This window comes from Trichechus manatus, unplaced genomic scaffold (assembly GCF_000243295.1).
Source record: "Trichechus manatus latirostris isolate Lorelei unplaced genomic scaffold, TriManLat1.0 scaffold00004, whole genome shotgun sequence".
In the NCBI taxonomy this organism is placed as follows: Eukaryota; Metazoa; Chordata; class Mammalia; order Sirenia; family Trichechidae; genus Trichechus; species Trichechus manatus.
Genome location: NW_004443940.1, coordinates 36,172,316 through 36,184,646, shown reverse-complemented (window position 1 = coordinate 36,184,646; position 12,331 = coordinate 36,172,316). Strand labels below are relative to the sequence as shown.

Below are 12,331 nucleotides of genomic sequence, written 5' to 3'. Positions count from 1 at the left end.
GCTGGGGCTGGGGCTGGGGGCAGGACAGCAGGCTGCACCAGGCCTGAGATGGGCCCCTGTGCTTATGGCACAAACCCAGCTGTGAGGAGCATTTCTCTGCCAGTAGAGACCAGCCCCTGTGGGATGCTGGCAGAGGGCCCAGGCTAACCTGTTGCTCTCTGAACCAGCTTTACCTACCCAGGCAAGGTACGGGCTCACACTGCCTCAGCTTCCTGCACAGTAAAACGGGATGCTGCTGCGCCTGGCCCTGCCCACCTAGGACCAGGGGACGCTCGGATAACAAGACAGAGCGGCTTCTGAAAAGCCCACATGCCCTGGCGACAGGAGGGATCACCGTTCTCACTCGTGATGCTCTGTGCAGCCCTGACTGGCCAGTGCTGGCTGGCTGCTCCTCTCCTGGGGCATCCTAAGTGCCTGCTGGCAGGGACCATGTCTAATGACCAAAGCATACCTGGTCTTCCCTATGCCAGGCTTGGCACGCGGCAGATGCTCAGCCAGTTCCCCCTGGCAGACTGCCTGCTGCCTGAAGCAGACACTGAACCCCCCAGGGTTGCATTTCAAAAGTCCCGCCCTGTTCTCCCCACTTGGTGAGATTCCAGGGTTCTGGCCAGGTGAGCGGGCCTGCGGGAGGAGGGGTGGGGGTCCTGGGCAGGCACCTGTGGCTTAGATCTCTCTCTTGCCACCCTCTCTCTCTCTCTCTCTCTCCCCCCAAGGGCTTTTTCCAGAGCACCCTCATCCTGTGAGACTGACAACTTTGGGTTGGGAACAGAGGGTGGGAAGTGGTCTTTTCAAACTTCCCTTGCAGCTCCACCTGCCAAAAGCCCCGCTGGTCACCCCGAGTCTCCTTATTTACCCTGGCTGCCAGGCCTCTCTCTGCCGCTCTAAGAAAACAGATTACCGTCCAGAACAGAGTCCACACTTGTCTCCTTTCTGGAGATGGATCAAGTTCTGAAAGTAAAGGTTTCCTGCAGCCCATTATGCCGCTTCAGTGTGTTTTATCTGTCTCCACCTGCAAGGCAGGGAATTAACCTGCTGCCCAGGGCAGCCAGTGGACGAACACAAGGAAACCGAAGCTCAGTGGTGTGCACCTCGACAACACACGGCCTTGTTCTCTGCAGCCTGCATTGCGCACGTGAGGCCCAGGCCCCTCTGAATAGGACTTTGTGTAACTTGATATTTTTTCTTCCCTTACTGTCGTCTCTGTGTGCCAAATTTAACTGCTTTCTGATCTGCGATCCGTATATACAACGTTGTTGGGGGTGGCCGGGGGTGGGGGTGGTGGGGGCTGGAGATTGGGAGATTGATGGTGGCGGGGGAGGGGAGTGCACGTGCTGTGTTTTCTCTTTATCTTCCTTTTTTCGTCTGCTTTGCTCACTGCTTGCTGTATATAACTGAACGCGACTGGCATTGACCCTTTGGAGAGAACGGCATGCTCTGCACAGACCACAGTGCGTCTTCACAAATGCCCTCACGTGCCCTGTCTGGGAAGGGCTGGTGCTGCCAGAGCTCAGGGCAGAGGCCTCTGGAAACTTGAACTGCCCCAGAAGTGCTGGCGCAGCACCTGGCAGGCCCCACTCAGACACACAAAAATGTCCCCTCACTTGCACACAAGTCCTGGAGGGCCTCAGAGCAGACAGCCCCCGCTGTGCCCCAGGCCTGAGGTGAGCACCCCCTTCTCAAAAGGATGGTCTTCTGTTCCGACCTAGTCAGAAATAAACCCACGGAAAAGATAAGCTGATGCTGCCTCCAGGTTCTGAGGAGAGACTGGAATGCCTGCCAGATCAAAGGCCGGAATCAACGGTCAGGATGGGCCTTGTTCGCTGAGCCGGCACAGATGAACAAGCCCGCAGCTTGTAGGCAGAGTTACTCACTACCGGCGTGGGGTGACAGACGACCCATCTCGGGTGAACAGAGGCCTTGCTTCACTTTTCTGGAGGTGGCAGGCAGGCTGGCAAAATAGTCTGGTACCCACTAAAAGGTAGTCACCCCAGAGAGCGCCCTGTGATACAGGTATGGCCTCCTGGGCTGGGTGGAGTCGTGCGTCAGGACCAGGGTCCATGGATCAGGGGATGGAAGTGAAGGACATCAGGCTTCACTGCCTGTTTCAGAAATCACAGAAATGCTGTAAAATATAGCAACTTGGGTCTCTTGTGAGGGAAAGATGTCTTGGGTCATCTTGGACTATATGTAGAATAGAAAATGTGCTGGCTCAGAGAAAAGGGGTCATGTGCCCTTCTACAAGCCTCACCCTGAGCTGGGAACCCCACCCATCAGCCCTCTCACCTACCCGCCACACAGCCCAGACAGCCCGCCTGGGGAAGACTCCGCACCCCAGTTTCTTCTTTTAAGAAACTTCACAAGCATCTCCCCTGCTCAAGCACCCTGAGGGTCCAAGGAGGCACACAGTGCAAGGGCCCATTAGAACTCAGAGTGCCTGTCGGAACCGGAAGTGCGAACTCGTGACACGCACCCACGAACTGTCCTCCTCCAGGCGTCAGGGCTGGGGAACAGGCAGCGGGCGTCGACTCCTGAAGGGCGGTCTTTGGGCCCGCTCCCCTGTTGTCCTGGGATCATAGCAGCACCACAGACATGGAGGTCTTTTCACGATGGTTGTAATTCAGCCGTCCACATCAGCACCCTGCTGATTTTCTGTTTGTAACCGTCAACATGCTCTTAAGAACCTAGAAGTTTCATTGCGTAACTCTTCTCCTTGTGCATCTGCACATGATTTCTCAGAAAGACAAATCTAACTCTGCCCCGTCACCCGTCTCGGCCCAGACCTCACTTCCCACTTTACTGGGGATGGGGGATCAGAAGTAACACTGCTATAGACAGATGTCCCTTATCTGTGCTCATGGGGACAGAGGGAGGCAGTGGGGATGCGTCCAACGCCTACTTCCTGGGTGCCTGCTGTGGGCCAGTCGCAGCGGGCCCCATTTTTAATCCTCCTCAGCACTATCAGGTTCTGTCCCTCAGTGAGGAGACCTGGGGCTAGAGGCCTCGTCCACAGACCGTCCGTCACCTCCTCGCCCAGCTCCTCACCACGCCCCGCTGGCTCCACGTGCGAAACACATCAAGAGGGGCCCATCCACTTCCCTCCTTGTCTCCCACTTGGCCCACAGCCCAGCCTCTTACCCTTTAGACTGCAGCTCCAGACAGAAGCCAGCATGATCTGTGGGAAATGCACACTGAGTCATGTCCTTCTCCTGGTTGAAAGCCGACAATGGCTTCCTGTTGCTCTCAGAACAGAATCCAGACTCCTCCTTGTGCTGGGGAGCCCTGCGTGGCCCGGCCCTGCATCTCTCCAGTGTCACGGCTATCTCTCACCCGCTCTGCACTGGCCACACTGCCCCCGTCCTGCCAGGCTGGGGGCAGCCTCAGGGTCTTTGCATTTGCTGTTCCAGATCCTGGGACACTGGATCCTGAATGCATTCTCGTCTCCCCGCTCGGGGAAGGTGGAGGTGCTGTTCTGGCCTGTGGTTGACTCTACAGTCTGCTCCTGCACATCTGTTTTCCCAGGGTGGAAACACGCTCACTCTCCCCCACTGTAGGGCCGGTACCACTACCCCCAAGGCCTAAATCCTCCAGGAAGTACGGCAGCCCCAAGTCTGAGGCAGGGCCATTGCGGGCCCCCAAGACTTGGAGCAGCTGCTTCCTTCTTGCAGAGGTTCCGGCGGACGTGACTTGTCCACTCTGGGTCCCTTGGGCCACACTCTGGCTCCGTGGAAGTGGCACCCTGTTTTGGTTGGAGCAGAACAGTTACTGTTTTATGGCGCTTTAGTACATGAGCTGACACTCGTCTCCCAGAGACTGGCCCAGAGAGGAAGCCGACCACTTTGGGCTGCTTGTGGATGGCCTTCCGTAAACCAGTGCACTCAGTGCTTTCAGCACTTGAACTTTCCTCAATGACCGCAGCATCTCGAGAAAACGCTCTTAAAACTAACGAACCTAAGCATGTTGTACCTACACTATTTATTTCTTCAAAACAAGCACCCCAATTGCCGGACGCACTAAGTCTCTTGCTGGGGAAGCTGGGCTTTTCCAAGGGCTTTTTTAGGGTGCTCTGGGAAAGTCACAAGTTCTCGGGGGGCCTTGAGACCACAAGTAGCCCTTATGCCCAGGATGCTAGCTGATCCCTCCAGATGGTAAACAAGGCTCCTCTTCCCCAACCCCCTGCAACAGCTCCCCACCGTAGGTCTACCTGGCCTGGATTACGTCCCTACTAGTAAGGTCCTGAGCCCTGGTGGCGTAGTGATTAAGAGCTACAGCTGCTAACTAAAAGGTCAGCAGTTCGAATCCACCAGCCGCTCCTTGAAACCTTATGGGGCAGTTCTAACCTGTCCTGTAGGGTCACTGTGAGTCAGAATCGACTCCACGGCAACAGATTTGTTTTGGTTTATTAAGGTCCCAAGGAGCCCTGGTGGTGCAGTGGTTAAAGTGCTCAGCTGCAAACTGAAAGGTCAATGTTATGAACCCACCAACTGTGCCACAGGAGAAAGACATAACAGTGTGCTTCTGTAAAGATTACAGCCTTGGAAACCCTTCCGGGCAGTTTGACTCTGTCCTACAGGTCCTAAGAGTCAGAATCGACTCAATGGCAATGGGTTTGGATTTTTTGGTTATTAAGGGCCTTGGGTGGTTCAAAAGGTTTGCACCTGACCACTAACCTAAAGGTCGGTGGTTCAAACCTACCCAGTGTTGCCACAGAAGACAGGACTGGCAATCTGCTACCCTAAAGATTACAGCCAGAAAGCCCTATGGAGCAGTTCTGTTCTGTAACACATAGGGTCACCATGAGTTTGGCCTGGTTTGGATTCCAAACCGAAACTTCCAAATGAAAGACAGAGAAGACAAACGCGCAGTAACATTGCATGGACGACCGAGACAGACTGTCAACCGCATTTTGTCTTCCTCGTTTCTTTTAAAACCCTCGTGTTTCACCTTCATTATCATCAGTTTAACAGGCTAACATTTTTTAATTAATATTCAATATCATTGAACAGACTGTGGAGTGTGAGCAATATTCTCTTTGTTCTAAAAATCCAGATATAATGAAGCTGCCATTCACAATTGTTTTCCTCTGGGCTGCTTATTAAAAAAATGATTTTAGATGAATAAAAATAGGTGAATTTTCACAGCATGTGGTCCATTAGGAATGAAAACCTTCCCAATCACAGCCCAGCCCCTGGGGGTCCGGCAGGGGGATGTTGTCAGATGTCAATTCCGGCTGATTGTTTCTGACACCACGTTTCAGAGATAAGTTACTAGACAACATTTATAGACGAATGTGCACTTTGCAGCACACCAGAGCAGAGGTCATGAGTCCAGTGAATTTGCAGGGGACAAGGATGAGGGCCCCGAGCTGTGGCACCTGTTGCCTGTGGCGCAGGCCTCTTGGACCGGGTAACAGGAATCCTGATGGTCAGGCCCCCAGTCCTCACCTGGAGAGTGAGCAAAGCCAATGCAGGCCCTTTCTCCCAGCTCCAGTGACACCACAGGATCCCCAGTGAGGATCACAAACACTGGCCGAGACAGTGTTTCTGTTTGTTTTCAATAACCTGAGCCAGCTTTGGAAAGCCTGGCGATTTCTGGCATCTCTTTACAAAAACACAGCAGACCTGAGCCCACAGTGTCTGACCAGTCTGCTAAAGCCTCTTGCTGCCTGCCCACAGCCTCTCACTCCTTCTGGTCCCTGCTGGACCCTGGGGTAGGTGAGTTGTTTTTGCACTGAAGGACATTTAGACATGAAGAAAATCTTTCTCCCTCGAGAGCCCCCACTCCTTATGGTTGGCCTGGTGTTGGGAAATCATGCTAGAGCTTGGCACTTCAGTTTTCTCGTCTCTAAAAAAAAACTCATGAAACGAACCTGTTGCCGCTAAATCAACTCTGACTCATGGCGACCCCAGAGTGTTACAGAGTAGAGCTGCGACCCCTAGGGTTTTCTTGGTGGTAATCTTTACCGAAGCAGATTGCCAGGCCTTTCTTTCATGGCACCACTGGGTGGATTTGAACCACCAGCCTCCCGATTAGCAGCCAAGCACGTAACCCTTGTACCACCAGGGCTCCTTCTATGGGAAAGAGCACAACCCTCACATAAAGAGGCCCTCCCTGCTGCCTGCATGTCCTCAGTGGACACTGGGGTTCTTCAGCATCCCTAGAAAATGCGGGGAAAACAAGTAAACACCCTGTGCTAGCAGCCTGCACGCCATCTTCCTCCCAAACAGCCTGTTGGGGGCGTGAAGACAGAATCACTCAGGAAGGGGTGACTTCCCAGCTGTGGTTCCTTTCTGATAACAAAGCCTCAGCCCAATTGGAGGTGAGGCAGGAATGATGTGCTGCAGAAAGGCTGTTGGGACATCTTGAGTTTGTTTGTAACTAATCTCAAATAATTTAGATCTTTTTAACTAGCAGCAAATCCGATTCCCTCAACAACATCTCTGGTAAAACGTTGGGAGCGTGTGTGGATGCCAAGTGCAGAAGAGGCTTATTTTTTTCCACCAGCAAATCCATAGTTACCCTCCAAGTTGTAATCTTATCATATTTAACTAGTTCCACATAAACAGATCTATGTATATTTTCAGTAGTTTCAGCTGAAACCTGTTAAGAACAGATGTGCAAAGGGTTCCATGGCGCTGGTCCATGTAAGTGTATTTTTCCATGAACAGCTTTTTCTCCCCTCCTTGGGGAGGAGAGAACAAAAAAGTGGAGCCATCTTTAAAGTGGATATTACACGCTTCTGAGTTCTCTGCAACCAGTGTTTACCGTGGGTTTTCAAGCAGCAATTTGGCATGTGAGCCTATGAACACAGAGTGTGTGCTTGGCAGACAGTGTTTTTGCTGAGACGGTATGGCTGGAAGGATGGGCCCCACAGCTCTCTCCAGCTGCCACCTTCCTTACCATCCAGCCACCCAGTTACTGTCAAGTCGGTTCTTACTCCTGGTGACCCCTGGTGTGTCAGAGTAGAGCTGTGCTCCACAGGGTTTTCAATGGCCGATTTCTCAGAAGTAGATCACCAGGCCTTTCTTCCAAGGTGCCTGTGGATGGACTCCAGCCACCAACCTTTCGGCTGCCAGCTGAGCAAGTTATGTGTCTGCACCACCCAGGGACTCTAGTCTTCCTTAGGGTCAGCCTTTCCCGGCTGCTGGGAAAACAAAAGCAGCCTCTGATCGAAGGCTTGGGCAAGTCATCTGCCTCTTTGACCCTTTAGTTTCTTTCGGCTGCGAAAAAGAGGGGAGGAAGGTTTGATCCTGATCCTGATCTCATAGATGGTCAGAGGATGCAACATGATAGGGCGCATGTAGCAAGCTTTGGACATACTCGCTGTGGAGACTGTAGCTGAGATGGAATGAGATAAGACGGGGTAAGTTCGCCTTGGTTTTGGAGTTCTTTCTGGAGCACACTTCTCTCCCCATCCTCCCATTGCTCCTCCTGGCAGAGTTCATCCGGCTTTCCCAGGTTTTGCTCACAGCCTGGTGCCATGTCTAGGAGTGTGTCCCGCTGGGCATGGCCAGCCTCTTAGCTCATGACTCCTGGAGCACAGAGCCATGTCCCGCTGCTCGTTTCCCCTGGGGCTGGCACAGAGGCGCCTGTCCTGCCTTCCAACGCCTCAGAGCAAACCGCACAGCTCCCACTTCCTCCAGTCTGCAGGTTTGCTGAAAGGACTCGAGATTCCATCCCACTGACCGTTCCCTAGGGCTGGGAGGGGGGATGAGAGGGCCTGGGGTGGTGGGTATTAGACAGATGAGTCAAAAGGGTTCAGTGCCATCTGGGAGAAGCAATGGGGCATCCAGCCCTAGTTCTGCTACCACGTGTGTTTTCACGTGAGCTGGGACCCCACGTCTCTGAGAGCAACGCGTGCAGGGAGTCCCTGAGCCTGAGATGAGGCGTCTTTGGCAAGGTGGCACTTCTGCCCCCTGACAGGGGAGGAGACCTCACAGGGCTTGAGGCCCAGCTGACAGGAAGATGAGCAGCTGGCTTGGGAAGTGAGATCAGCTTCCCAGGGCAAAGTGGAATCACGTCTGTCTTAATGAGGAGGAAAGAGTCAAATCAAAGCATTCATTAGCACTTCAAAGAAGTTAAAAGAGCACATTTGGTTCACACTGCCCCCTGGCCAGGCCAGTGTCTGGGGGAGAATCCCATTATTCTAATCCAGGAGGCAGGTGCCAAGGGCTTCTCCTGCTGGCTGTGACTTCCTGCTCTGGGAAGCCTGTTCCCCACGTCCCCAGCCCCATGTGGGTCTCAGATCTGTTTAGGAGACAGTCCTAGTGATTCATTCCTGTTTATGAAAACCCTGACCTTCTCCAGGCTTTTCACAGGCTTGCTGCATTTCTTCTGCCTAACTATTTTCTTGCCTGCTATTTTTGCTGTTGTTGTTTCCAAAAACTCAAAGGCCTTGATTTCTATAACCAGTTCTGGAGTTGAGAAAAGCAAAAACCAGGAGGTTCAAAACTTAGCTCCTTTGTTCGCTCTCACACTGGCTTGGGTCAGCATCTCTGGGCCCCAGCCAGAAACCTCCAAAAAGGGGACTCTTGCCTGGAATTCAGGAGCCGATCCAGGAGACTTCAGCCCACTCAGCAAGTGAGCAAGATGCCTCTGACCAGCCCAGGAAGGCTTCTGTCTGGCACTGCCCCTCCTGAAGAACGGCACCCAGGTGGGACCAGTAGACTCCCACTCCCCCTACATCTGCTCCATTCTGCTGCCAGGCGCACTGCATTTGCTCATGCTGCCCTAGGTCCCCAGTTTGTTTTTCCCTCTAGTTTTTCGTAGTCCACACACACACATGCATCCGCCACTCTGATTTCCAAATATTATTATTATCAATACAGTGGTGCTTCCCCCAAAAGACCTTTCCTTTCAGCCACAAATGAAAGAGGACTTTAAAAAGGTGTGTGTGTGTGTGTGCGTGTGTGTGTGACATTAACGCACATGCTCGTAATGGAAACCAGGATAAAGTACAGAGAACGGCAACGTGATGGTTACAAACAGGTGCGTGAGGGATAACCCGCTGGTGACTACATTCTGTTCAAAACTGAGACACTGGTAGAATAATCGGCCTTTGTGCCGGAAAGCGTTCAGCTGTAGCAATGACTAATAATACAGCCGAGGATCTGCTCACTTTTTCCCCCTTTTGTGCCTATTTTCATACGTTAATAACTCAAGCATGAAAATTGTTTCGGGCTGAAAGCTGGTGGTGAGAGCTGGGCGAACGGCGGGGACAGCTTGGTGTTGTTGTTGTGACTGCATTTAGTTCGGCTATTTTTAAGTCAGAGGAGTGAAAATGTCAAGGTGAGTTTTCCCGAGCAATGCCTGTTCACCGAACCCCTGCAAGGCTGAGATTTTATGACACAAAGCAAAATTTTCATGACCACAGCTATAGTTACTCTTCATACAGGTGTGTCTTTCTGTTCGGTACAGGTTGGGACTGTTTGGGGGTGACGGAGATGAAATAGAATCAAAACATTATATACGACATTGTCCTGGACTCCCCTGTCTTCAGCAAGAGCCTTCTCATCCAACCAGCAAGTCAAAGAGCCTGGTGAGCAGACAGCTCCCTTAGCAGATTGGGGGGTGGGGGAGGCCAAGCCTACTGCTGGATCTGAGTAAATTCCTGCAGCAATGGAGAGAACAGAACCAAGATGGATAACAGCAACACCTCTTATTTGTACAGGACTCTGGGATTTACTGAGCATTCATTCCCATGTACATAAAACTAGAGAAAGTCCAACTGGAGGGGACCAGAGTTCATACAACCTTTCTCTTCTTCGTTTAAAATTTCCACTTCTTTCTTTTGCTCCTTTGTTGGGGCAGGAGACTATTTTTGGTTTTCAAGATTTTTTTTTTTTATTGTACTTTAGATGAAGGTTTACAGAACAAATAGTTTCTCATTAAACAGTTAGTACACATATTGTTTTATGACAATGGTTAACAACCCCGCAACATGTCAACATTGTCCCTTCTCAACCTTGGGTTTCCTATTACCAGCTTTCCTGTCCCCTCCTGCTTTCTAGTCCTTGTCCCTGGACTGTTGTGCCCCATTAGTCTCGTTTTGTTTTATGGGCCTGTCTAATTTTTGGCTGAACGGTGAACCTCAGGAATGACTTCATTCCTGAGCTAAAAGGGTGTCTGGGAGCCGTACTCTCAGGATTTCTCCAGTCTCCCTCAGGCCAGTAAGTCTGATCTTTTTATGTGAGTTAGAATTTTGTTCTGCATTTTTCTCCAGCTTTGTCCGGAACCCTCTGTTGTGATCCCAGGTCAGAGCAGTCAGTGGTGGTAGCCGGGCACCATCTAGCTGTACTGGACTCAGTCTGGTAGAGGCCTTGGTAGGTGTGGTCCATTAGTCCTTTGGACTAATCTTTTCCTTGTATCCTGTTCTCTTCATTCTCCCTTGCTCCCGAAGGGATGAGACCAGTGGAGTATCTTAGATGGCTGCTCACAGGCTTTTAAGACCCCAGACGCTACTCACCAAGGTAGAACATAGAACATTGTCTTTAGAAACTGTGTCATGCCAATTGAGCTAGATGTTCCCCGAGACCATGGTCCCCACAGCCCTCCAACCAGCAATTCAGTCCCTCAGGGAGTTTGGATGTGTCTACGGGCTTCCAGGACCTTTCCTTGTACGAGTTGTGCTGGCTTCCCCAGCAGGGGCAGGAGAATTTTAAAGATACAGACAAAAACAGAGAATAACATAACAAACACCTATGTACTCACATTCCAGAATTAACAAATGTTAATATTTTGCATTGTTTACTCCAACTTAAAAAAAAAAGCAAATAATTAAAGCATTACGGATAAAGTTGTACCCATCCCTTTACTTCACAGATGAGAAAAGTGGGGTCCAGGAGGGAAAGGGACATGGCAGCAGTCTTCAGCCCTGGTGGAGGCACGGCAGAGCTCGGCTCTTCTGATGTCCCTCCAACATCTTTCCCATCCTTTATGAACTTGATCTTCAGAAAGGAGACTATCAGACGGGTAAGACAAACATTATTGTCCCACTTTACAGATGAAGAGCTTGGTGCTCCAGTGGATGCTTAGCGAGAGCCTCCTGTGTTCTGGGCCCTGTGCTGAGCCCAGGGGCAGAGCATCAGACAATGCAGACAGGATCCCTGCCCGCGGGAGCAGGCGCACAGCACTTCACGGAGGAACTGGTAGGCTTAGCCAAGAGGCAGGGCGGCCTTCCCCGCGGGCCCAAGTAGGGGTTCCCACCTGCCAGGGTCTACTTCACCAGCAGGCATAGAATACAGAAGCACTTCATATGGGTATATTTTAATCAGTACATCAGTCGTAGATCATTGCAAAAGAAAAACAAAATTGTCCTGCACTAATTTGCCACGCTGTGAGAAATGATCTGATGATTTTTATTTTGATTAGTAGATGGTTGCAACTATAAATCTTTTCCCTCAAAATGGCATCTGCACCTTTTGAAGGCTTAAAAAAAAACTTTAAGGTGAAATTTGCAAAGGGATGAGAGCAGAACTTCCCTGTGCCCCAGTGTCCTGCCCTGTGCTATGCGTTGGTGAAGCCCGCACGAACCGCCTCCTAGCTCCCACGCGCACTCTGAGGCCAACAGACCCGCCTGGCAGCCAGCTGGAAGCTCAGAAAGAGCGGACTCTAAAAATATCGGCTTCTGCAGTTTCAACGCCGGGCCCAGGGGCTTCTAGATTGACAGGTCCGTTTACCTACCAATTATTGGTTTAAAAAAAAAAAGGCAACATATGTTTTACGCGTTGATTGGTTTTGGCTCCATAGAGATTTCTCTGGTCATTTCAGAGTGAGCGCAACTCCTCTCAACAGCTCCCCGGAATTGCTTTAGGAAAAGTAAAAGGCAGCAAAACGGATCCAGAAGCCTGGCTTAGTCAGAGGCTGGGGGTCAGGCGCGCCGAGGACGCGCAGCCTCGCCCTTGGCCGCGCTGAGGTCCTGCCCAGCCCCGCAGCGGTGCCAGCTTGTGCGCCGCCGCGCACGCCAGACTTGCCCGAGCCTGCAAGCCCGCCCGTCTCCCACCCAGCAATCACGACCTGGCCAGGCTGAGATGCCTAGAGGCTGCTTCCCTCCGCCCATCCCCGGAGGGGAAGTCGCCCCCAGAGGAGAGCGCGTACCTTTACAGTAAAACCGTTTAAGGGAGAAAATGCTGTATAACAGTTCTCCAGAAATGGAGCACAGTACCCTGCGTGCTCAGAGTTTTGGAGCCAGGATGTGTGTGAATTGCTTCCTCTGGGCAATATTCATAAGAATGCTTTTGGGAAAAAACACCTTTTCCTGGATAGAGTCCTCTCCTCCCGAGATCCCCCGGCGAGAACTTCCAAAGACAGCCTTGTTGTTTCAAAAGGCAGAAAA

The 12,331-nt window shown here is 51.6% G+C and overlaps 1 long non-coding RNA gene across 1 annotated transcript in view; it reads left to right on the top strand.

Moving 5' to 3' along the window:
- Positions 1-11,700, top strand: part of LOC111821144 (uncharacterized) — a 137,973-nt gene extending 126,273 nt beyond the window's left edge. The window contains exons 2-3 of the long non-coding RNA XR_002824605.1: positions 9,415-9,535; positions 10,819-11,700. This is a non-coding gene — a long non-coding RNA (uncharacterized LOC111821144). The remainder of the gene's footprint in view (positions 1-9,414; positions 9,536-10,818) is intronic.
- The last annotated feature ends 631 nt before the right edge of the window (positions 11,701-12,331 follow it).